Source organism: Heptranchias perlo, chromosome 11, assembly GCF_035084215.1.
Source record: "Heptranchias perlo isolate sHepPer1 chromosome 11, sHepPer1.hap1, whole genome shotgun sequence".
NCBI classification, from domain to species: domain Eukaryota; kingdom Metazoa; phylum Chordata; class Chondrichthyes; order Hexanchiformes; family Hexanchidae; genus Heptranchias; species Heptranchias perlo.
In genome coordinates, this window is record NC_090335.1 from 20,744,180 (window position 1) to 20,770,091 (window position 25,912).

The 25,912-nt window shown below is 43.9% G+C and overlaps 1 protein-coding gene across 4 annotated transcripts in view; it reads right to left on the reverse strand.

Moving 5' to 3' along the window:
• The window catches only part of nhsb (Nance-Horan syndrome b (congenital cataracts and dental anomalies)), a 417,867-nt gene that overhangs the window by 260,924 nt on the left and 131,031 nt on the right, over window positions 1-25,912 (reverse strand). The gene's annotated exons all lie outside the window — the stretch shown is intronic.

Consider the following 25,912-nt stretch of genomic DNA (forward strand, 5'->3'; position numbering starts at 1 on the left):
AGGGAATCCCAGACCTTAGGGACTAGATGGCTGAAGCACGGCCGCCAATGATGGGGCAGAGTGAGTCGGGGCTGCACAAGAGGCAAGAGTTGGAGGAACACAGAGTTCTTGGAGGGCTGTAGGTGCTGGAGGAGGTTACAGAGATAGAGAGGGGGAAAAATATATGAAGCATTACAAACTGGCAAAAACTGGAAAAGAACAAAAATTGATCTTATAAAATCAGACATGTCAAAGAAGATATGAGATTTTCATGAGGTATCTCTTGCCCCATTTATACGATCACTTGGAAACTGGAGTGTATCCTATTTTGTCAAGTATAATTAGTTTGGGAGTCTTCCTTACACGAGCTGGACCCGTTTCTGGCAGGCCTCTATCACATCATCTACTTTGTTAAAACCAATAGTAGAGAACTTGTTTCTTCACACTGCTTTGCATCCCATTTACACAATGTTCTTGAATATCATCTGGAGCTTTGCAGCTAGTTTATAGGAAGCCCTGCTGAACTATTAGGACTTAAATGCATTAGTGTGGTACACTTGGATCACTCCCCCAAGACCCAATATAAGAGCAGCTTTAAATGGAAACTTGTCAAACCCCATTACTGGTGCTGGTTTAACCACCCACCAGGGCCAGTAGATTGGTGCCAATAACAAGATGTGTGTGTGGCCAGGGGAAGCACATTGTAAACAATGAGCACTCCACTTTCATTCAAAGTTTGGAGCTGCATTATCAGGTAGGGGTGAAAAGGAATGAATGCAAAGTACGATATATGTAATATACCAGGTTGAAGTGAAGAAAAGCTCTTTTAATGTGCTTTCATTTGCCTTGATTTCAAAATTCTCATCCTTGTTTTCAAATCCCTCCATGGCCTCACCCTTCCCTATCTCTGTAACCTCCTCCAGCCCTACAACCCTCCGAGATCTCTGTGCTCCTCCAATTCTGGCATATTGCGCTTCCTCGATTTTAATCGCTCCACCATTGGCGTCCATGCCTTCAGCTGCCTAGGCCCTAAGCTCTGGAATTCCCTCCCTAAACCTCTCCACCTCTCTCTCCTCCTTTAAGGCACTAGTTAAAACCTACCGCTTTGACCAAGTCAGGTTTTGGTCACCTGTTCTAATATCTCCTTATGTTAGAACGGAAGGCAAATGGATTTCAATGTAGGCAAGTGTGAGATCATCCACTTTGGACCTAAAAGGATAGATCAGAGTACTTTCTAAATGGTGAAAAGCTCGAAACAGTGGATGTCCAAAGAGACTTAAGGGTCCATGTACATAGATCATTAAAATGTCATGGACAAGTACAAAAAATAATTAAAAAGGCTAAGGGAATGCTGGCCTTTTATCTAGAAAACTAGAATATAAGGGGTAGAAGTTATGCTACAGCTATACAAAGCCCTGGTTAAACCACACCTGGAGTACTGTGTTAAGTTCTGGGCACCACACCTTAGGAAGGACATATTGGCCTTGGAGGGAGTGCAGTGTAGATTTACTAGAATGATACCTGGACTCCAAGGGTTAAATTACAAGGAGAGATTACACAAACTAGGGTTATATTCTCAGGAATTTAGAAGATTAAGGGGTGATTTGATCGAAATTTTCAAGATATTAAGGGGAACTGATAGGGTAGATAGAGAGAAACTATTTCCCCTGATTGGGGATTCTAGGATTAGGGGACAGAGCCTAAAAATTAGAGCCAGGAATTTCAGGAGTGAAGTTAGGAAACACTTCTACACGCAGAGGGTGGTAGAAGTTTGGAACTCTCTACTGCTAATGACAGTTGATGCTAGCTCAATTGTTAATTTTAAATCTGAGATTGATACATTTTTGTTAACCAAAGGTATTAAGGGATATGGGGCTAAGGCGGGGGTATGGAGTTAGGTCACAGATCATTCATGATCTCATTGAATGGTGGAACAGGCTCGAGAGGCTAAATGGCCTACTCCTGTTCCTATGTTCCTATGTAAACAATTTTACAACACCAAGTTATAGTCCAGCAATTTTATTTTAAATTCTCAAGCTTTCGGAGGCTTCCTCCTTCCTCAGGTGAACGTTTGTTGGAAATGAAATCCTCGAAATGAAATCGCATTTATAATTCACAGAACAATGCTTGGTGATTACAGACAGTTTTTTCAACTGCCCGTTGCCAAGGCAATCAGTGTGCAGACAGACAGGTGTTACCTGCAAGTTCTCCGAATATACAAATCACCAAAAAAAAACAACAAACAAAAAAAAACAGAAATAGAGAAGTAGAAACATAGAAAAGACAGCAACTGACCCGTTATATTAAAAACAGATAACATTTGTTCGCTGGTGGGGTAACGTGTAGCGTGACATGAACCCAAGATCCCGGTTGAGGCCGTCCTCATGGGTGCGGAACTTGGCTATCAATTTCTGCTCAACGATTTTGCGTTGTCGTGTGTCTCAAAGGCCGCCTTGGAGTACGCTTACCCGAAGGTCGGTGGCTGAATGTCCTTGACTGCTGAAGTGTTCCCCGACTGGGAGGGAACCCTCCTGTTTGGCGATTGTTGCGCGGTGTCCGTTCATCCGTTGTCGCAGCGTCTGCATGGTCTCGCCAATGTACCATGCTCTGGGGCATCCTTTCCTGCAACGTATGAGGTAGACAACGTTGGCCGAGTCACAGGAGTATGAACCGTGCACCTGGTGGGTGGTGTCCTCTCGTGTGATGGTGGTATCTGTGTCGATGATCTGGCATGTCTTGCAGAGGTTACCGTGGCAGGGTTGTGTGGTGTCGTGGACGCTGTTCTCTTGAAAGCTAGGTAATTTGCTGCGAACGATGGTCTGTTTGAGGTTGGGTGGCTGTTTAAAGGCGAGTAGTGGAGGTGTGGGGATGGCCATAGCGAGGTGTTCGTCGTCATTGAAGCACTCTCTTCCTGTAGGGACACATCTCACTCACCTAAGCCTAGAGAACTCATGATCAAGGATGAGATAACCCCAGCTGTGTGCAGGAGTATTTCTGGAGTTTAACCAGCTGCAACCACATCACTCACCAGCGCAGAGCATTTGTAAGTTTCCTACTGCTTGTCCAGCTGGGACGACTCTACCCATTAGAGCAATGGCTTGGAGGGTTGTCTAGAACCAAGTGGGAAGAATCCCAGATGCAGTACTAAATCCATCCATCCAGGTCCCATTCATGAGCTAGGCTGGTTGGTTGAGCATCAAGAGTGTTCTGGAGTACTGATGGCCTGCCTTGCTCAGGTATCGGATTACCAAGTCTGCCACACAGGATTAACTCGTTTGCACTTGTTTTCAAACTTTCATTGCCAACCATGTCATCTCAGAGCCAACTCGACCCCACAGAGTAAATGGTTGTTGGAATCAAGTCTGAGCCATTAAAGCCACTCAGATCTGACAGGTCTCCAATGTGTGTCAAAGTGCACTGGTAGCTTCTATCCTTGACACTGGTCAGCTTTACACATGTGTGAAAGGATATGATGGCAGCAGTGTATCATCACATTGGGCTGTTTGCAAACACAAATTTCTGGCTTGAAGCCCAGAAATCTAAAATCAGAAGGGGCTTTGATCACTTGGATATTAAACCACACAAGCTTGGCACCGCTTAAAATAACGTCACCTAAAAAAGACAATGTATCCTGTGGTTTTGTTTCCATGGGCAACAGGCGGTTCAGGACATTTCTGGCTCCATCCCATTGCACCCAAAGGGGTTTCTACAATTTATGGAGCTCACACTACTCACCAGGCAGCTTGGAATGATTACATAATTAAATCAAAATGCTTTTGGGTGGGCCAGCGCAATGGCATCATGCAATGTACAGTCCTTTGATCACTTCTATGATCCCATAAACACCCTTTGAATGCATTTTGAAAAAGGTTTAAAATCTCTAGATATGTAGCCGAAACAACAACAACTTGCATTTATATAATGCCTTAAACGTAGAAAAACATCTCAAATCGCTTCATGGAACAATGAAATGCGAGTGTCCGGAGTTTATGCTAAGGCTTTAGGATCACTGATCAGACCACACTTGAAACAAAGAACTTGCATTTATATACTGCCTTTCACAACCTCAGGACGTCCCAAAGCGCTTTACAGCCAATGAAGTGTTTTTTTGAAATGTAATCACTATTGTAATGTAGGAAACACGGCAGCCAAGGTTCAACAAACAGCAATGTGATAATGAACTGATAATCTGTTTTAATGATGTTGGTTGAGGGATAAATATTGGCCATGACACCGGGGAGAAGTCCCCTGCTTTTCTTCCAATAGTATCAAGGGATCGTTTATGCTCACCTGAGGACAGTCAGGGTCTCAGTTTAATGTCTCATCCAAAAGGCAGCACCTGTACTGGAGTGTCAACCTGGATTTTGTGCTTAATTTGCTGGAGTGGGACTTGAACCCACAACCTTCTGCCTAGGCGGTAAGAGCGCTAGCGACTTAGCCACAGCTGACACCTAACTCGAACATCATGTTCAGTTCTGGCTGTTACACCACAAAAAAGGCCTCCAGTCTGCGATCTTCTGCTCCCACCTGGCGGCCAGGTGGGTTTGAGGTGGGCTCACCATACACCCCTCCCCCACCACCTCCACCATTGTTAAAATCAGGGCCAATGTGTCATTCAAGATGATTGATTCAAACTCCGATAGTTTTAACCTCTGCTGCCCTCTAAAGGGATTGCTCCATCCATCCAAACACTCAGGTACAATCTGATCAAATACACCCAACCAAGCCAGTTGAGCAAACCTTGGGACTCCCAATTACTCAACACTCTTTAGTTGGGAGAAATCCAATAATTATCCATCAAAGTGCAGTCGATTAATAAAATTGTGCAATAAAAGAGGGAAATCCTAGTTATGCCATAACAGCTGAACTTGGTCTCGTCAATGAAAATGTTCTTTTATAAGATGCTAAATATTCTACAAGATGTACAGCAGCAACTCACCAAAGCTTCTTCGACAGCACCTCCAAAACCCGCGACCTCTACCACCTAGAAGGACAAGGGCAGCAGGCGCATGGGAACAACACCACCTGCACGTTCCCCTCCAAGTCACACACCATCTCGACTTGGAAATATATCGCCGTTCCTTCATCCTTGCTTGGTCAAAATCCTGGAACTCCCTTCCTAACAGCACTGTGGGAGAACCTTCACCACACGGACTGCAGCGGTTCAAGAAGGCAGCTCACCACCATCTTCAATTAGGGATGAGCAACAAATGCTGGCCTTGCCAGCGAAGCCCACATCCCATGAATGAATAAAAAAAATTCAATCCTTAATTACAGATTGCAAACTTCAAATGTCCATTGACCACGCCTCAGTGACTGCAGCAGAGTAGCACGAAAGTGAATGACTCACCAACCACTGACCAGCTGCGGTTAGTTTTGAGGTAAGTCATTTTCACTAATGGTTAATCTGCTAATAATACCTTCATTTTATTTAGCAGCCACTGAGAGACGTGCCTAGATGTGGCAACAAGATATAAGACATTCCTTTTAAAGTTCAGTTGCCAGAGTTCCTCACCTCTTATTGCCCCTTCCCTCCCAAAACACTTCTGTCTTGGTTCAAATTCAAACATCTGAGTTCTTCAGATATGATGCAAGGGTTCCAATCTGGTGGCTCAGCTGTTTGCAAAATGACTGACCGGCATTTCCAAACCAATCTTTTGTGAATGGAGCAGTAAGCTGTCTGGCACCAGCACCCGATGACTAGTCAGCTTGTAGAGACCGGAGGTGTGTCAACACATCCAAATTCTGTCAGGCTCAACTTCATTCACTGAAATTTGGTAATCTAGGCAGCAGGCTGACTAATGTACTTTAAAGTGACACCGTGCTATTGTATCCCTCCACAGGGGCCTTATTAACCCTTCACCCTCACCAGAAGACTTTCAAAAAAATAAAAGTTTATTTAAACTGAAGCTTAAAGGTTCCCTCAAACATGTAGTTCACACAAAATTATTCTCCAGTTCTCACAAATGTTCATTTATTTTTAATACATCAAACAAAATGGTTTTGAATAAAGAACACATGATTTAACAAGTATTTCCCACAAGGGCAGCTGTAAAATTAACACATTTTAAACAAAAGCAATTTGTCACTTTAACTTAGGAACAGTCCCACACTTGGTGACCTGTTTTCTCACATATTTAAGTCCAACCTTTTTGCTATTTACAAGCCCACTAGGTGAAAATAAGCAACTGAAAAAGTTCATTTGAATCTAGTGGCCTTTTTTTCCCTGCGCACTAGAAAATATTCAAGGCTGTAGCACCAAAACAGGGTTAGTTATCCAGCTGGGTTTCACAATTCTGTTTTTCATTCAAAAACGAGACTTTCGTCCAGCCTGAGGACTTCCCTGCAATCTGCGTTGGATATCAGCGTTGAATGAGGATTCCGTGCAATTTGCACTTTCCACCAGCAGGGGGAGCTCCAATCTCTTAAAGGCAGGCTGTCTGATAGAAATCTCTTAAAGGTAGCTGGTACCTGTTATTTGCTGAAAATAACAGTCTGCTGTCTGTACGGAGTTTGAATGGAGATCAGACATCGCACGTGTAAAACACAGATGCAGGTCCCGTCATTCTGTTTACAAACTGACGAGTTATGTGAAAACATTGAATAAAGATTGTGCACTACTAAATCCCACATCCTCCAATCTGCATGACAGACTTCACCAATCTGCCGATCTGAGTTGGTACCAGACCTGCGAGAGTTCGTGCACCAAGGTTCTCTGCTGATGCACTTGAGGCCTTGGCGCAATAAGTGGACAGAAGGAGGGACATCCTATATCCACGCGGGGGGGGAGGGGCAAGAGGCCCTCCAGACAAATGCCCAAAAGACAATGGGAGGCAGCATGGGACGAAGTCAATGCCAGGCACACAGCATCATGAAGATGGATGCAATGCAGGAAGAAGGTCAATGCTTTGACAAGTAGTCAAAGTGAGTGAGGTCAACTTAGTGAGTGAGGTCATTTACAATATATATCAATGACTTGGATGAAGGAACAGAGTGTCTTGTGGCCAAATTTGCTGATGATACAAAGATAGGTGGAAAAGCAAGTTGCGATGAGGACACAAAGTATCTGCAAAGGGATATTGACAGGTTAAGCGAATGGGCAAAAATTTGGCAGATGGAATATAATGTGGGAAAATGTGAAGTCATCCACTTTGGGAGGAAAAATAAAAAAGCAAAATATTATTTGAATGGAGAAATACTACAAAATGCTGCGGCACAGAGGGATTTGGGTGTCCTCGTACATGAAACACAAAAAGTCAACATACAGGTGCAGCAGGTAATCTGGAAGGCAAACGGAATATTGGCCTTTATTTCTAGGGGGACGGAGTATAAAAGCAGGGAAGTCATGCTACAACTGTACAGGGTGCTATTGAGACCACACCTGGAGTACTGCATACAGTTCTGGTGCCCTAATTTAAGGAAGGACATACTTGCATTGGAGGCAGTTCAGAGAAGGTTCACTAGGTTGATTCCGGGTATGGAAGGGTTGTCTAATGAGGAAAGATTGAACAGGTTGGGTCTGTACTCATTGGAGTTTAGAAGAATGAGAGGAGAACTTATTGAAACATACAAGATTCTGAGGGGACTCGATAGGGTAGCTGCTGAGGATGTTACCCCTCATGGGTGAATCTAAAACTAGGGGGCATAGTCTCAGAATAAGGGGTCACCCGTTTAAGACGGAAATGAGGAGGAATTTCTTCTCCCAGAGGGTCGTGACTCTTTGGAATTCTTTACCCCAAAAAGCTGTGGAAGCTGAGTCATTGAATACATTCAAGGCTGAGTTAGACAAATTTTTGATCAGCAAGGGAGTCAAAGGATATGGGGAAAGGGCGGGAAAGTGGAGTTGAGGTAAAAATCAGATCAGCCATGATCTCATTGAATGGCGGAGCAGGCTCGAGGGGCCGAATGGCCTACTCCTGCTCCTATCTCTTCTGGTCTTATGGTCTAACTGTCAAGTGGTGTCTCCTACCAACTGCACCACTAGCCGCATCCACTGCTCCATGCACTCCACCCCGCCATCACCCACGTTCCAACAAACTTTTTCCATCAGTACTCAACTCTTCCAACCAGATGCTTCCTCTCACCCATCCACATCTCACAGGCCACATTCACTGGCAGCTATTCAACCATGACAGGCACATCACCCAGACACACATCCCGCTTTCTTGCAGGAGAAGGTGGCGCATATCAGCATTTAGCCCCTCGAGCCTGTTCCGCCATTCAGTGAGATCATGGTTGATCTGTGACCTAACTCCATATACCCACCTTAGCCCCATATCTCTCAATACCCTTGGTTCACAGAAATCTATCAATCTCAGATTTAGAATTCACAAGTGAGCTTGCATTAACTGCTGTTTGCAGAAGAGCGTTCCAAACTTCTCCCACCCTTTGCGTGTAGAAGCATTTCCTAACTTCACTCCTGCACGTCCTGGCTCTAAATGTTAGACTATGTCCCCGCGTCCTAGTATTCAAGTATAGGACACCTCCAAAAACAGTTAAAATTGTCATGGCAGCCAGAAGCAATAATCCAGCCACCAACCTGTAAATCCTGCATGGTTCCTTTAAATAGTGCTGGTGGGGGTCCTCCAGGCACTCTAAGACATGTTCAGATGGTCGGGGTTAAGACTGTGTGTTGAGTTGAGCATTAAATCCCAAAATGGTGTCTATCACTTTAAATCAGCATTGCACACTGATTGTATCCATTTTCTCCTTACTTTACATGCTTCCGGCGTTCGTTATCTGCGCCTGCGCTAACTCCTATACCAAGATGGCGTCCGCGCATGTCAAGCTGGAAACGTGCGTGCGCAGACAAGACGCCACCTTGGCACTTTGGAAGGCCGCGTAGCACCGAAACAATGGGTGCCACATGGCCCAATTTAATGCCCGAAATTCCTTTGTGATGTCCAGTAAAAATCAATCTCGCCATTGCTTCTGGACAAACTGTGTGATTCATGTGACAACAGCTGCAATTTGTCATTTGTGATATCATCTGAACCCCTCGATGTGTTACTGCCTTGTAGCACACTCCATCTCTGGTAGTTGCAAGATTTATAGGGCCAGTCAGTGATACATCATAGGTGCAGCCTCATATCAAATGTCTGACCTTCCATATTCCCCAACAGGCACTTCCTAAGGCATGACAATTCCAGATAAGAGCCTGATCTGCAATTCTAATGCCTACGTGCAATGATCTCAGGCCTTGAGATAACAGAGAAGGTTATAGTTTCTCGTGGTGCTTAGCAGCACAGAAAATCCACTATACACCATGGGAAAAATCATTCAGCACATGCACTAGTTGAATGTAGGCAGTAAAGTTTTTCATGAATTAGTGAAGCAGGCATGACTGGGCGTAGGACACATGGCACACTCCCAAAGGCTGATCGTAGAACAGACAGCTTAAATCTTAAGTCAGGCTGCAGAGTTGCTCAACTTCAGAATCCCAGGCAACCATGAAAGTTGCACATGACTCAAAATACAGGATGGGAAAGTAACAGTCACAACTGAAAGCCCATATATCAAACAAGAACAATGAAGAAAGTCAACATCAGTCCCAATGTGAGGGACATGAAGGGTACCCAGAGAAGGGACAGAGGTGAGCAAAAGGTCGGTGGACTTAAGTTGCAGAAAATGTTCTGTGCTGTTTCATTTGCCTGAACCAGCAGTGTGTACACAGCGTTTCTCCACCTTACATTAATTTAAAAAAGACAAAGCTCTCATCCAGCTCTCCTTGCTCCCAAGGTCACCTCCTTGTCTCACACTTGAGGTCTGCTGATTTGTCCCTTGTATTGGCATTTATGAGCTTTGGGCATCGCTAATCGCTACGAACAGACAAAAATGATGGACAGGAAAAGGCCAGCTGGTCCATCGAGCCTGTCCCGTACAGTCATGCTGCAATTAAATCTCATGACCGCCCCAGTGCCCCCACCCACCACCAGCCATGCAACCTCCTGAGTGAAGCAAAAAAACCCAGGTCAATTCAGGAAGAAGAAGATTTCTGGGAAATTCCTCTCCGGCCTCCAAAGGCGATCAAAATGAGTTCCAGGCGATAACAATGACATCACCCAACAGCCCACCCCCTTTTATGTAGAGTGATATCAGCCTCAGTCAGGAACTCGCCCAGCTCCCATTTGAACATTTGCAGTACATCCAAACTCACTGCACGAGCCAGCAATTTGTTCCAGAGGTCGATGACCCTCTGGGAAAAGAAGAATCTCTTGACATCTCATCTAAATCTATGCTTACGTAACTTGTACATATGTCCTCTGCTTCCTCCCAACCTAACTAATTCAAATAATCTACCCACATAGACGCAGTTTACTCTCTTCATCATTTTAAGTACCTCAATCAAATCTCCTCGAAGTCTACACCTTTGTCAAATACAAAGACCCAGGTCTCTACGCCTATTGTGATAACTAAGGGCTTTTAAACTGGGTATCAATCCAGTGGCCCAGGTTCTCTATATTACCCAACACATTAGGGGACCAAAACTATTCACAGTTATCTGGATGAGGCCTGACCAAAGTCTTGTAGAAGGACATTGTGGTGTTTGTTGTTTTATATTGGATCGTCCTAACAATACATCCCAATACTCTTATTAGCCTCACGGCATTGATTGTGAACCTTTCGAGACCTTTGTACCATAACACCTAGGTCTCTTTCCCATTCAACAGACTTTAGTTTGGAGCCCTGCATGGTGTACACATGCTTGGCATTAGCCCCACCCATGTGCGTAACATTACATTTATTTATGTTAAACGTCTTCGGCCAGATGCAGATGCACTCGTTCCCCCATCGCATCTAGATCTGACTGTATTCTTTTGTTTGCATCCAGGGTTCTAACAGCCAACACAAAGCCTGCCAGTAGATTTTGCCTTCCTGCTCCACAGTAAGCCTCAACATTTTAAATATTTAATTAAGGATTGAGCATGCATTTTCAGAGCCATGCTAAGAGTTAAAACAGACTTGCACATATACTAGTGAATGAGTTTGGTGCATATGGGCATTTCAAGGTGGACAAGCACATATGTACAATAAAAATGTTCTTATAATGCAGAGCAGCACATATTGTAGATAAGCGACGCAGAAAAGCCCCTCCCGACAATGTGTGCTGCTTAGCATTCTGGGAATTAGGGTCTTCCATTTGTGTGAGATCACAATTTCACACGTGAAACTCTTCAAATGCAGGAGAGTTGGTAAACCTGGATACTCAGAGCAGCAGGTCTGCGGAGAAGCACAGGTAAGGGGGAAACAAGGGCAAAGGTGACTCCTGATATGAATTATGAGTATGATTGCGTATACGTATAAACATACAAACACAATAATCACAGTGGTGGCCTCTCCGTTTTTGCTAAAATACTCACATACACACTGTAGTTACATGTTTTAATGAAGCATAGAAGGACAGAATGCGGGGCTTTACCTGGGTCTGCAAGCAGATGCACCCGATCATGTGGGCACGGTAAATATGGGAAAACTGGGCGGGATCCTTTCGAGGCGAGCGCTCCAATCTGCTCACTTCTCCGTTATTTGCTGCACCCAGGCAATCTAGTGCACCTGGGCAGAAATCCAGGAAAATCTCCCTAATGTCTCATTGCTCCACCGAGCGCTGGACTTACATCAAGGCTCTGAGTGCTTGTTGACCTGCCCCCTGCAGCTTTGAAAATGTATCCTTTTTGTCATTCCTCATTATTAATATCCAATGGAATTTTCAACTGTTAAGTACCGAATATTGTAAAGCAGATTTAATAAATTGTGCGCCATTACAGAACATTTTCTAATGCATGGTAAACTCTGAATGTTTGGAGTCCTCTTGAGCTGTATTCACAAATGAAACTGCTTTAGCACAGATTGTGTGCAGAAGGTTAAAAAGTCTCACTTAATATTACAGAAATGCTCCCATTGGGCGTGGATACAGCAACTGCCGATACTGTGCATGTGCAAGAGTTGCTGTAAAATTGGGTTTGTGATTTTGCCAGTCTGAACAGGCCGTGTCTCAATTTTGGAGCAAAGTTCATACAGCCAAGCAAGGGTGAAAGTTCACTGCTGGGTTGTGTAGCCAGGCTGAGTGGGCAGTCACTCATGGCCATATCCAAGATGGCTGACCCAACCTAAGTACCACCAGTGGCAGCTGTTTACATTTGTACAATTCTATTCACCTGACCGGGCAACATGCACATTGCAATTCTGTGCCTTAATTAATTTTAAAAAAAATTCCCACACCAAAAACTCAAACAAGGATTTCATGTCATGTTTATTCCAGTAATGCCTAATTTAAATGTACGAGAGAGATCAGTTGGCAGATAAATTCTATTTTAAAAAAATGCTTCACATTTAACAACTTGCTGCAAGATAGCACACTCAAGATTAGTGGGCAGTATAACATGAGGCTGACCTAAATGTGGATCTCATAGTTTAATGTCAAGGTGGCTATCCACATGGGTCAATGCTGACTGACCTTTAACAGCTGTCTCACTTGACTCAGTGTCGCATTAGCTTAACCTTTGATCTTGCATCAATGAAATGACTCTGATAAACAGGCAGTCAGGCCATAAAGGCTTTGCTTATCAATCAAACAGTACACAATGCACCATTACACATTATTGCGAATGGGAAGTTAAAAGCAGCAGAGGCAGGGAACAGTCAAGTTTTCATATCAAAGAATGATTAGAGTATTGATTATTCACACAATTTTCTGGGCAATAAATCTGAGAATAGCATTGAGAAAATAATTTCCGTAATTGCTGGTTTATGGAAAATGAAAAAAAGGTAACAGGTAACAGGAAATCTGGTATTTTAAACACAGAGTACAAAACTCAGCTTATTACCAGTCACTGCTTCTTTGCAAGTGAACCTCATGATTCTGTTGTGTAAGATAGCGATAATATCTGGAAATCTCTCTGGGCATTGTGTACACACACTGGGGATTATTTCTACCTATTTAAACAGATCCCAATCAAGTGGAACTTTTCCAGACAGTCTTGTTTAATATGGTATTTTATGTATAAATCTCTTGCAGTTCATTAATTCACCTCCCCCCTGCCCCCAACCCCTCAGTTCTCTCCCCTTCTCTCCTATATGTGCCAACTCATGCTAGGGTAGGGTTCCACGAGCATGAACATCCCGACTGTTATAAATTGGATAGCCAGGTGGTGAAGGATGGAATACTAGAGCCTGGTCTTCAGTTGCTTCCAAGCCTTTATTCACAGAGCTCCGCATTACACCCACCCCACACCCTAGATCAGCTCTTTCATAAATGGATATGAGAGTCCTCAATTGATACCTACCACCTGAACACAATTAATACTAATTGATATAAATCATATATATACAATTAACACAGGTCCCTTGCCGAAAGTGGCCGTTCTTTATGCATTAGGCACGACAGTGAGCATCGGCAGTCTACTTGAAGGCGAGGGGCGTCACAGCCAAGCCTCTCTCTTCCTGTCCTCACCCGACATCCACACGTATGTATTTTTCAACAGAGATAGCATTCAGGAATGGAAACCTGGGCAGATTTCCCCCCTTCCTAGCCCAAGAACATTGAGGCCAGTTGTAGTGTACTTACACCTGTCTTGACTGCGATCAGCTAACTCAGCAAAGAGCAGAGATTGAACCTGGGGTCAAGTTTGCCTGTATAGCTCCGTTCCACTCTGGATAATGCATTTACCTACTGAGCTTTGAAGGACATCACATTGCAGTTAATTAATAATGTGATATGTTCAATTACAGAATTATTTATAATTAGGATTAGATTTACATGCGCTCCCATCCCTGTCCTATAAATTGCCAAAATGTTTGTTTCTGCTAAATGTCAGTTCGTCAATAAATGCAGTGGGATTTTATGTTTTGGTTTATTTATCCATCAATATACGTTACCATTGTAGGAACAGAGAATCCTATTATAAAAGGAATGGTACTCTGAAATCCACAGAAAGCTGGGACTGATTACAAGGCAGTAATCTAATCGAGGGGTTCCAAATACGTCATAAATCCCTTGTCTGAGTCTCTCAATTAGATTATTCTCCTAAAATCTCTTTGCGTGATCTGTTTTTTATTTAATATAATAATATTGCTGCAATTTTGATGGCGATTGTTTTATTCAGGTTTGGGCCTATTCTTGTGCTGGCACCAGCTGGCAGTACAAATGCGAACTGCCATGTACTGTATGCATTGATGGATTATGACATTCAGGCCACAGGATTAGTGATGTGATATTGTTACTGCAAGTACATTGAGGAGGAGATCCAAGTTAACCAACAAGCAACTTTATGGCAGGTGTGTATCATAGAGACTTAAAAAAACAAAATGTGTGTGTGTCTGTATACTTGTGGATGTGTCTTTATAGGTGTGCATGTACTTTGTACACACATGGTTTGTATTCACCAGTATGTATTTAGAAGGTTAAATTGTGATGACAGGTTGCATAAACTTGGCTTGAATTCCCTTGAGTTTAGGAGATTGAGGGGTGATCTGATCGAGGTGTTTAAAATGTTAAAAAGATTTTAAAACTATTTCCTCTGGTGGGGGAATCCAGAGTGAGGGGACATCATCTTAAAATTAGAGCTAGGCTATTCAGGAGCGAAATCAGGAAGCACTTTTCACACAAAGGATGGTAGAAATTTGGAACTCTCTCCCCTAAAAGGTAGTGGCTGCTAGGACAGTTGGAGCTTTTAAGACTGAGATAGATAGATTTTTTGTTAGGTAAGGGTATCAAGAGATATAGAGCAAAGGCGGGGAAATGGAGTTGAGGTACAGATCAGCCATGATTTAATTGAATGGCGGAGCAGGCCCGAGGGGGTAAATGGCCAGCTCCTGTTCCTAATGCTCCTGTGTATATGTATGTGTGTGTATGTGTGTATGTATACATGTATATGTGTATATGCATGTGTATGTTTATATCCATGTGCTTATATATGCAAGCACCTGTGGGATAACCACGTGACTGTCTTTCATTTTATTTCTCACCTCCTGTCCTGAAGGTGCTGACTCACACACATCACAACCAAGCCCAATCCTGTTCTCCCCCAATGTCCACACAAATGAACTATTCCATATGGATCATTGGACAGTGATGAAGAGATGAATTCTGGCTGACATTTTCCCACCTCAGCTCAGGAGTACGGAGGCCAATTGTACCATCCCAGCTGCTGAGATTGGTTGGCTCAGTTACTCACTGGGTAGACTCGCTGAACTATTCGGGGGCTTGTTAACTATGTTGCAAAAAAACTTAACACTGGAGAGAGATGTGCATTTCTTTATGATGTTAGAAGGAAATTGGCATGACATCATAGAAGCCATTATAGAAAGTATTAACCAATAAAATGTCATTATGCTGCAGTGGAATAATGATGTGTGCAGTGGATTCGGAGACCATGGTGCTGAAAGAAAGGCTTGAAAAAATGACCAACTTCATTTACTGAAGTGAGCAGAACAACAGATTTGAACATTAGCACTTGAACCAATCACAAAAGCAGTCTGTTCATAGCTGATTGACAGAGTAGTTACATGTCTCTCCTAAAATGACCTATAATACAATCTGCAGCGTTTTTGGTCCAGTGTGGCTATTCCACGAATACTACAGCCTTTCAGTCTATAGGGAGTAAGCCGTGACTACCACAAACCCATCTCACGTAACAACTATTGCAGCTGACTCCTCCTAGCTTTCTCTGCATTTAAAAAGCAAATCCTCAGATGTGTAACACAGGAACAGACACATTCTATGATATTTGGTTCTATCTACAGGACTTGGATGAAAAGGGGGAACAAATTCCCCTTCCAATCGTGATCATTGATTCCTGTGAGGAGAATTGTTTATGTGGGCATCGAGTGAGGACAGGATTGGCCTTAACTTTCTTACCCCCCAATACATGCTAAGATTCACTGTCTAGGCTCACACATGAACAATAGCCACTTGGAGAGGTACTAAAGATTGACCAGCGTCTGTAAAACTATATACTAGTGAGCCAACAGCTTCAGGAGCAGAAGGGAAAAAAATTCACAGTAAGGAGGGAGAAATTTAATAAAAGAAAAGCATATATTACGATTGTTATATTTTTGTAAAGTAACGAGTATTTAGTGACTTTGTTTAATATTCTAAATATAGAACACCTACAATCTGGACTGTACCTACACAGGGATTTTAAAGATTTGAATTTTCTCCTACACCCAGCAATGCTGAACAACTCAGAACAAATAGGTGTTCAAAGGAATGTGTATAATTCAATAAGCATCTTGCAGTCAAACACGCCAACAGCTTACGTTCGACTGCAATCAGTTATTGCGTATTCTCAGAGCAACCCTGACCTTAAAAGGTCATTTTAATGGCGACATTATCTAATCTGAAGGCTTTCAGGTCTACAAGACAAATCCTAAAGAGCTGCCCACCTTGTGTCAACAACTAATAGCTCATCTGCTCACACCCCCATCGAGAAAAGCAAACAACACTGCGACGCAAAGATCAGTTAGTGTGCGTTGTAGCTTTTATCACACCAGATGAATTGTTGAAATGGGCTGTCAAGCCTTGATAGCTTAATCACACTGCATGGACATCTGTTTATCTCATCTGTTGAAGGAACATATCAAAGGGATCTCAACAATACATCTACTTTTCTATTAGAGTTTTAACCCAGCTAGGAAGAGGAGTAAAGCCTGGGTCTTGAACTTGGGCCTATGAATGAAGTCCAATGCTTTACCGCTGGAGCTACTCCAGTACTTACGCGGTTAATATCACCTTCCTAACCCTTCCTAGCTTTTCCCCTCCCTATTTTCTTCCCTTCTTCCCTTTCTTTCCCGAAAGCAATAACTCATGGTTGGACTTGGTGGATGCCACAGTACCGTGCCCAAGTGAGTCTAGACATTGATTGCTGGCAGGGTTATTTGACAACAGAAAGTGTCACAGCCAACCCAGTGCTGTCCTTACCGAATTGCACAAATCACTGGATATTGATCGAGAGTGGGATCCAGGATAATTTACCCCTGTACAACTATACCAGTCCAAGTTAGTGTCTTCAGGAGAGGGGGTAAAAACTGGGGCAGGATAAAGAAAGGTCACAAACATGCTGGATACAGTTAGTCACAAGAACACTTTACTTTTTCATCACATTAGCATCAGGATTGTCCATAAAGTTCTGACTTCTACCAATAGCAAATATAAAGAACCTGATTTCAGGAGAATATGGGCACATTCAGTACATGTGATGTTGACAATCACATTACTAGTATCACTATATTTGCACATCATGAAGAGGATTAACATGAAACAAGCTGCCCCCAATTCAAGTTGCAATATGTTTGAGCAACCTGGTGACTCATTCTTACATTTGAATGGGTTTCCCAACCACACTGTCATCCTAACCCTCTTTCCATGGTTGGGTCAATTTAGCCAATTGTAAACCAGGCTGCTAGAAGGAGGACCCAAGAGGAGATGAGATGTCACACTTGAGAAGAAGGAAAAGCTCATCCCACTTGAATTGTGTTGCTTGTTGTCCACTCACACAGCAACATTGACTGCAACAAGTAGAGAAACTTGCAGTCAGACTGTCCCACAGTTTGAGGTGGGGGAGGATGTACATTGGGCAGTTTAGCCACACCACCTCGGAGAGGCAAATGAGCAAAATGAAAGGTTGGGGGGGGTGGAAATTATCCCTCCCACTATGTCAATATTGAAGAGAATGAACAATCGGAAGCATTTTTAACCTAACCTACCTGGAGGGAAACTGACGGGGTAGGATTGGCCGCCCATTTTACACTCCACCCGATTTTACTTTCCAGTGAAGTCCTTCTAAACTTTCCAGGGGTTGTAGAACGGGCGCCCGATCCGATCCTGATAGTTTCCCGCCAGGCAGGATAGGTTAAAATTGCCCCCGAGTTCAAATGTTTGGAATTGTGATACTGGCCTGTGATAAACGAAGTTGTTCAGTAAACCAGAAATTAGGTCATTTTCAAATAGCAAGACTGAAGGAATTAGTTCCAAGTACAATTTCCTCATCCTTTAGTAGGTAATAATATGAGAAGCAACAATGTTCAGTTAAGTAAATATGACTTCAGCAGGTTAAGGTACACAAATAAAATCTTATGGCTTGAAGCTATTTTCTTTTATTTACTGAATACTAATAAAAACTTGTTTTCCGACGACTATTACTTTGTAAAATAATAGAAAAATCAACCAGCCTCAATGCATATATTTGCTGCGTAGTGTGACACTGAGTCATACAGGTCAAGAAGGTCTCAGATTCAATGCACTTTGGATAGCAGGTCTCAGTCAATTGGTTGCAGGGATGCTACAAGTGGATTCAGTTACGGGGAGTCGGGGGGGGGGGAATTCACCTATTATCCATTGATATCTACTTTACATAGAACGTACAGTACAGAAACAAGCCATTCGGCCCAACTGGTCCATGCTGATGTTTATTCTCCACTTGAGCCTCCTCCCACCTCTCTTCATCTCACCCTATCAGCATAACCTTCAAGTCCTTTCTCCTTTGTGTGTTTATCTAGCTTCCCCTTAAATCCATCTATGCTATTTTCCTCAACTACTCCTTGTGGTAATGAGTTCCACATTCTAACCACTCTCCGGATAAAGAAATTTCGCCTGAATTGGATTTATTAGTGACTATCTTATATTTATGGCCCCTTGACAGTGCGCATGTGTAGACATTGGGTGAAGACAGAATGGGGTTTGACTGTGATGCCCACTCTGTTGAATAGTCTGCCAATATTCACTGCCCAGGCTGACAGAGGAAGAATGGTGACCGCAGAACCAGCAGGACCAATTGCCCTCGGCCGAGGTAAGGAGCAACATTGGGAACTAAAAGGAAATAAAAACCCCGGAAGATCAAGGAGAGGAGAGTAAGACTGTAACTGATTACACTATTCTCTTGAAATATTATAGAGTACTAACATTTTTAGAACAATCAGGGACTGAAATTTGACCGACAGAAGAAATAGCAGAGCAGAACTCCCAGCCGTGGGCAGAGACCCTGCCATCAGCACGTTCAGGTCAGGCACATCAACGTGTCCATCACTATCACCGGCAGAATGGGCAGGTGGGACACGGCCGCTCCACCAGGGCCACCAGAGGCCCTTCTTAGATCGAAGGAAAAGGTGGCTCCAAGAGATCGTTGGCTCCAACAGGAGCTACAGCGCTGGTAGAGTAAGGTAATCAATCTTGGCATGGACTGGGGCCTTTTCATGGTCCAGCTGGCATGAGTTCTGCTACGGCTTTTTATGGGCATTAAGGCCGCAATTCCCAGGGTAGCCCGGGAACTCCACTTCACAAACCCTCTTGATGCAAAGGGGGCAGGTGAAAGATCCGCTCATGCCCCCTCCCCCAATGGAGAATGACTGGTGCTATGAAAAAAACTGCTTCCATCCCATTTTCCGGTCCTTTGACTGGAGATCCGCTCCAATTGTGCCTTGGCCCAGATCGGAATTTTGATCTTTTATACTTTGTTATCAGAGCTTGACTGGAGACGAGGCTGCCAAAGAACAGCTTTGTTTTTTTTTGCTTCCAAATGAAGGAACATTTGGATTAAATCTAAACAATCAGAAAAACGAGGTTTACTGACAGAGGCAAAAATAGCTTGTTGTGGGAAAAAAACAGGACAATGCAGGACTACCTCGATTCCTGCTGAATTTTAAAACCAATGACCAAGTACAGTTAATTAATTCACGGTTTAATTTAGTTTTGACAGGATTTAATCCTCATCCAACCTTTCTTTACATCATCAGTGTAATGTGTCCTCTCCTTCTTCAGTGATTGAAAGCTGCATCAGATGTGCCAGCAAAACAAATAGGATGTAGAGAACTTATGAAAGGCTAGAATTTATCACGCTTGCATTTTTAGATACGGGGGAGAAATTGTTCCCTGTCGCGCCTGCTAGTTGGGCGAAAAATTAGAGTTGGGGAACCAATTTCTGCGCCCGATCTCCCCCGCAAGTGCACCGGCTGCCAAAGTGGAAGCCGGCAACTTCCAATTGACCAAGGCGCCCGCCTGAAATAGGCGTTAGGTTCCCTGGTTAGTTAATTCAAGGACCCTACTCTCACATTCGGTATAAATTGGGTGGAGCAGGCGCCGCGAATGATCCACTCAGTGTTTCTTGGTCTACAGCAGCCAAATCCGCTGGCCTTAAAGGGACCGCTGGAGGTTGCCGACGAAAAGGTAAATAAAAGGAGTGCTCCTCCTAGCTCCACAACAGTACTGTGGGTCGCTGCTGGTCCAGGCTTGCTTCCCCCCCCCCCCCCCCCAACCCGCCACCCCGCCGTGGTTCACTTAACACCCACTTCTCAGGACCTATGTGTGAGCCGGCTTGGTGTCGGAGCCGGATGATTTACCTGAGGCCCTGACCGGCGAGCTGCCCGACTGATTCCCGCAGCTCGGTGGTTTGACACAGCTGAGGCCTGTGGCCCAATTCACAGTGAGCCTCAGGCCTTTGAGCGCACGTTCCAGGCGCGACACACATTGCTATCGCTAAATGAATTTCTCGGCCATTGTGTTTTAAGAGCAAATGAATACCCGACATTTAGTGGCACTTCAGGATGGTTTTTAATCTATATCCAAATCGGTTAACTTCTGCTCCCTTTGGAATTAATCCTTTTATTGGATTATTTTCCTAAAAATCTCATTTACATTATATGGTCTGTTGCTAAGGTTACCTGATTTCAGACAACGGCACTACAACTGACAATATTGCGAGGTTGGGAATGGAGAAGATCAGCCAGGGTTCCTGTTCACAATCAGGTGAGGACAGAATCAGCCTCGAGTGGTACACTCGTCCCTTCTCCCTGCATGTGGTTGAATAATCTGCTGCTACTCATCATCAGAAGTCACACATGAATACTGCCCACTTGAGGTGAAGGACTGGAGGGTGCCCAGCATCATGTATCTAACTATGTCAACAAGGGGTCAGGGCTTTAGAGAAAGGAGGGGAGATATTGGCAGTGAAAAAGAAAACAAATCTCACTTCACACACCTTTCACTGAATTTATTTTCGATGAATATAAAAATCTATTCAATTCAGCATGTTGGCTAATCCTAAAAAAGAGATATATGGGCTAAAATTTTCTAATTGTACACTGATAGTAATTCATTTAAAACTAATGGATTATCATTGGCATTACAATTGGAAAATCTAGGACATGAGGTATATTTGGATCTTGGGACTATGATCCATTGTTATAGCTAAGTAATTTGATACAAACAGTTGGCTACATTTAAATGCTCATATTGTTATTTAATTTAATTTCCATGATAGATTGCTTGTTGTCTGATTCTTTAAATTAGACTGCCTTATATCATATTTAAGGCAATTTCACATCTGTCCAAATCTGGATCCTGGGAAAGGAATATTAAGCCAACCCAGACTCGCAACTCTCCAGCGTTTACACTGTGAACTGGTTCCGGCTTACAAGTAGGCCGACTCCAAATTCAGGAATCCATGCGTGACCAGTTCGCTTAGGCGTGACCAGGACTGTGACATTCGCTGCTCTGAGAATGTGACACCGAGCTGGTCCCACGTGTCAGCTGTCGTTTTGCACCACGGCACGAGCACACTGGTGTTGTGACAGATCGAAAGAGCCACAATAAAAAATGACCTCCACTGCTGTCGGATGTGTGGAGGGCAGTAAGTGTATGTTCGAGAGTGCCGCCGACTGCATAATACCTGCGCCTCAGGAGTTAACGTCACCGGAGTAAATGACAAGAAATTTCTCTTCATCAGTTTTTGAACTCCCTTATCAATACGACTGCTACATTATCAAAAAAAGGACAAGCGCTAGTGCATTTATATTGAAGGGTGCCTTTATCAGTAGTCCTGGGTTTTCTTGATGTATTGGCATTTCAGATGCATATAGTCACACACCCGCCAATTAGAGCAGGAGTGAGGCCAGATAGACCTCAATCATACATGTTACAGGGAGGCTGCAGTGTTTCAGTATTTGCTGCTTCACCTCGCAATCTGCTGTTGAACTGATTCAATTCTGAAACGTTTGATTTCACACCAAACCAGTTATTAGGAAATTGTGATCTTCTCTCCTTTGTTGCACCACATCATCGGGAGGTCTGCAAACAGCAGCAAGAAGAGAATCGCAGGCCGGCATTAAATTAATGGGTCTTTTATTCATTAGTCAAAGGGAGTGCCCTGAACCCACAGGGACAGACGTTTTCTTTTTGAGAGCTCTGATGTGCCCCAAAATATTTCCAATGAGCGTGTGTGTGTGTGTTAACTGCAACCTAAACTGTTTCATGTCAAATGTCTCAAAAAAGATTCCTCATCTGAAAGAAGGGTGATGTTTAGCAAAAGAATATGTCATTCTATGTATTTCATTTGGAAACATTCCAAAATCGGTTCAACATTTTGCTAAATCTTTTAAGAGATGTTAAGAATGATGGCTTACAGTGTGAATGTACCTATTAAATTCTCTCTCAAAAATGCAATTACTACCTAGTGTGAGGTTTCATTGTTGGATTGCACTGTGAGCAATCATACTTTTTTCCCAGGTACATCTGCACCAACTGTGCGTGATTCATTTGAACTGGGCCCTTTAAGGCATTTACTGGACACCGTGGACTATTTGTGTTGAAGTATGGGGGAGTTCTGGGTTACAATTCAATCTACAGAGGAGAGGCGATCAATAGCGTTAACCACCAAATCAAACTAAAGAGAAATAACTGCAGTAGTTCCTCAACCTGCTGAGGAGGCTGGAGCTCTAATCTGGCTGACAAAACAGGGAAAAAAGTAGTGGACGGAGGCTTTGTATTACCAACAGCACATCCCTTCATAGGCCGGTCTTTTCAATTGGCCAAACACCTTGTAGTGACACCCCATTTTATTTTTTAATGTTTCCTCCTTGAATTTTCCTCGCTCCTTTGCTGAATGTGTGACACATGCTTGGCAGCCTTTGGTATCTTTGGCCATGTTGGAGGTCTCCCTGTGTGAGCTTAGACAGTGAATGTTGGCAAGTTAGTAATCCACATTGTGGCATCATTGCTGAGCCCAATTCTACCCTTACACAAGAGCTTTCTGGCAGCAGTCAACAGGTAGTGACCGATCCTGACTGATTTGTTTTTCCCAATTCGCATTCCAGGGCTCTGAGGCCACCCCCACCCCACCTCCCTACACCAACTGAGAGCACAGGCTGGCCGTTGAATTTGGATGGTTTGTGCCTCCGTTTCCACACGTGGCCACAGAGCCGTTGAAGGAACCTGGAAGATCAACTAGCAGCCATTAGATTTGTCTCCAGTCCTCGGCTTCTAAAGAACCACAAAGCTCTTTCAAATTATATAACTGGTCCCAAAATCTTCATCAGCATCCTCAAGGAACTACGCATTATGTTGAAGGAGGTTAGGAAGAAACAGGACAACACAGGCCAGAGGCTCGGAGGTCCGTCATGTGCTGAATTTACTGCTCTCAGCTGATCCAGCAATAAGGGCCTCAGTGCTCAGGGGTTAGGGAGGAGGCTGGTTAGGCCAGGATCAGGAGCGGTCTTCCGGTCAGTCACTATCTGTTGCCTGCTTCCAGAAAGTGTTTGTGTAAGGCTAGAATTGGGCTCAGTGATGATGCCACAATATGGACTGTCTAAGCTCACACAGAGAGAGCCCCAACTTGGTCAATGGTACTAAAGGATGCCAGCATGTATGATGCCGTCCACGATCAAATAGCCTGCCAGCGATCGGTGCCCAGGCAAAGAATGACCACTTGTACAAGGTACCAGAAAGCTGCTAGTTCTGTGGAACTTCTTTCAGAAGAGAACAGTAGAAAAGTATGGGGAAAAAAGGTACGAGGTAAGAAAAGGGAAGGAATAAATATGCAATTCCACTGGGGCACTTCCGCACTGGACTGAAAATGAGTCTGCAATTTTTAGACACTGATTTACTAATTTCATTCCAGCTCTGTGAACCAAAGGAAAACCCATTTACCACCCACAGACTCTGCCGTCTTCAGCTGCTTATTTCAGTGGTTGCGCAGCGGCAGTGAGGTGGTGAGCGCACCATGTTTGAGGTATTTCCTGCCAGAGTGTCTGCGTGGTTCCTTTTGAATTTCTCCCCTGAGCCAGTAAAAAAAAAGACATATAAACCAGAGTGTTTTCTCTAACCGCTGTTAATATCCTATTTTGAACCTATATCCTTGTTGATGACCGGAGAGGCAGGATTCTGGCAGGCAGACCAGTAGCACAAGTGTGGTCAAGTGGAATAAAGGGAATGCATTGCCACGGTAACCTGCTCCATTCATTCGATGGCATTGTTAACATGTTGTGGTTTTCAGAAAAAATTCACTGAATTGTGTAACGACCTAACTCACTCATGCTGGCAAACCACATGACCATGACCTCATATCGCACATGTTGTTCACTGCAGTAAATGGACGATGAACATCAAACTAATTGGCACAGTAAAGCAGTGGGCGCTGGAGGATATCGCCTTGTACCGTACCAGAAAACTGCAAGTCATGCAGGGAGTTATGCAATAAAAGCAAGATTTCAACTATCACTAATCACGAGGGGACTGCACACTTCACACACTGCTGCACTTGTTCTTTAAATCCACTTGCAGGATGTTGTGAAGGTTCAGTATATAGAGTCATAGAGTCATAGAGTTATACAGCACGGATAGAGGCCCTTCGGCCCATCGTGTCCGCGCCGGCCATCAGCCCTGTCTACTCTAATCCCATATTCCAGCATTTGGTCCGTAGCCTTGTATGCTATGGCATTTCAAGTGCTCATCCAAATGCTTCTTGAATGTTGTGAGGGTTCCTGCCTCCACAACCCTTTCAGGCAGTGAGTTCCAGACTCCAACCACCCTCTGGGTGAAAAAGTTCTTTCTCAAATCCCCTCTAAACCTCCCGCCTTTTACCTTGAATCTATGTCCCCTTGTTATAGTACCCTCAACGAAGGGAAAAAGCTCCTTAGTATCCATCCTATCTGTACCCCTCATAATTTTGTACACCTCAATCATGTCACCCCTCAGCCTCCTCTGCTCCAAGGAAAACAAACCCAATCTTCCCAGTCTTCTTCATAGCTGAAGCGCTCCAGCCCTGGTAACATCCTGGTGAATCTCCTCTGCACCCTCTCCAAAGCGATCACATCCTTCCTGTAGTGCGGCGACCAGAACTGCACACAGTACTCCAGCTGTGGCCTAACCAGTGTTTTATACAGTTCCATCATAACCTCCTTGCTCTTATATTCTATGCCTCGGCTAATAAAGGCAAGTATCCCATATGCCTTCTTTACCACCTTATCTACCTGTTCCGCCGCCTTCAGGGATCTGTGAACTTGCACACCAAGATCCCTCTGACCCTCTGTCTTGCCTAGGGTCCTCCCATTCATTGTGTATTCCCTTGCCTTGTTAGTCCCTCCAAAGTGCATCACCTCGCACTTTTCCGGGTTAAATTCCATTTGCCACTGTTCCGCCCATCTGACCAACCCATCTATATCGTCCTGCAGACTGAGGCTATCCTCCTCGCTATTTACCACCCTACCAATTTTTGTATCATCAGCGAACTTACTGATCATACCTTTTACATTCATATCCAAGTCATTAATGTAGACCACAAACAGCAAGGGACCCAGCACCGATCCCTGTGGTACCCCACTGGCCACAGGCTTCCAGTCACAAAAACAACCTTCGACCATCACCCTCTGCCTTCTGCCACTAAGCCAGTTTTGTATCCAAAGTGCCAAGGCACCCTGGATTCCATGGGCTCGTACCTTCTTGACCAGTCTCCTGTGCGGGACTTTATCGAAGGCCTTACTGAAATCCATGTATACCACATCCACTGCGTTACCCTCATCCACACGCCTAGTCACCCCCTCAAAAAATTCAATCAAATTAGTCAGACATGATCTTCCCTTGACAAAGCCATGTTGACTATCCCTGATTAATCCTTGCTTCTCCAAGTGGAGACTAATTTTGTCCTTCAGAATTTTTTCCAATAATTTT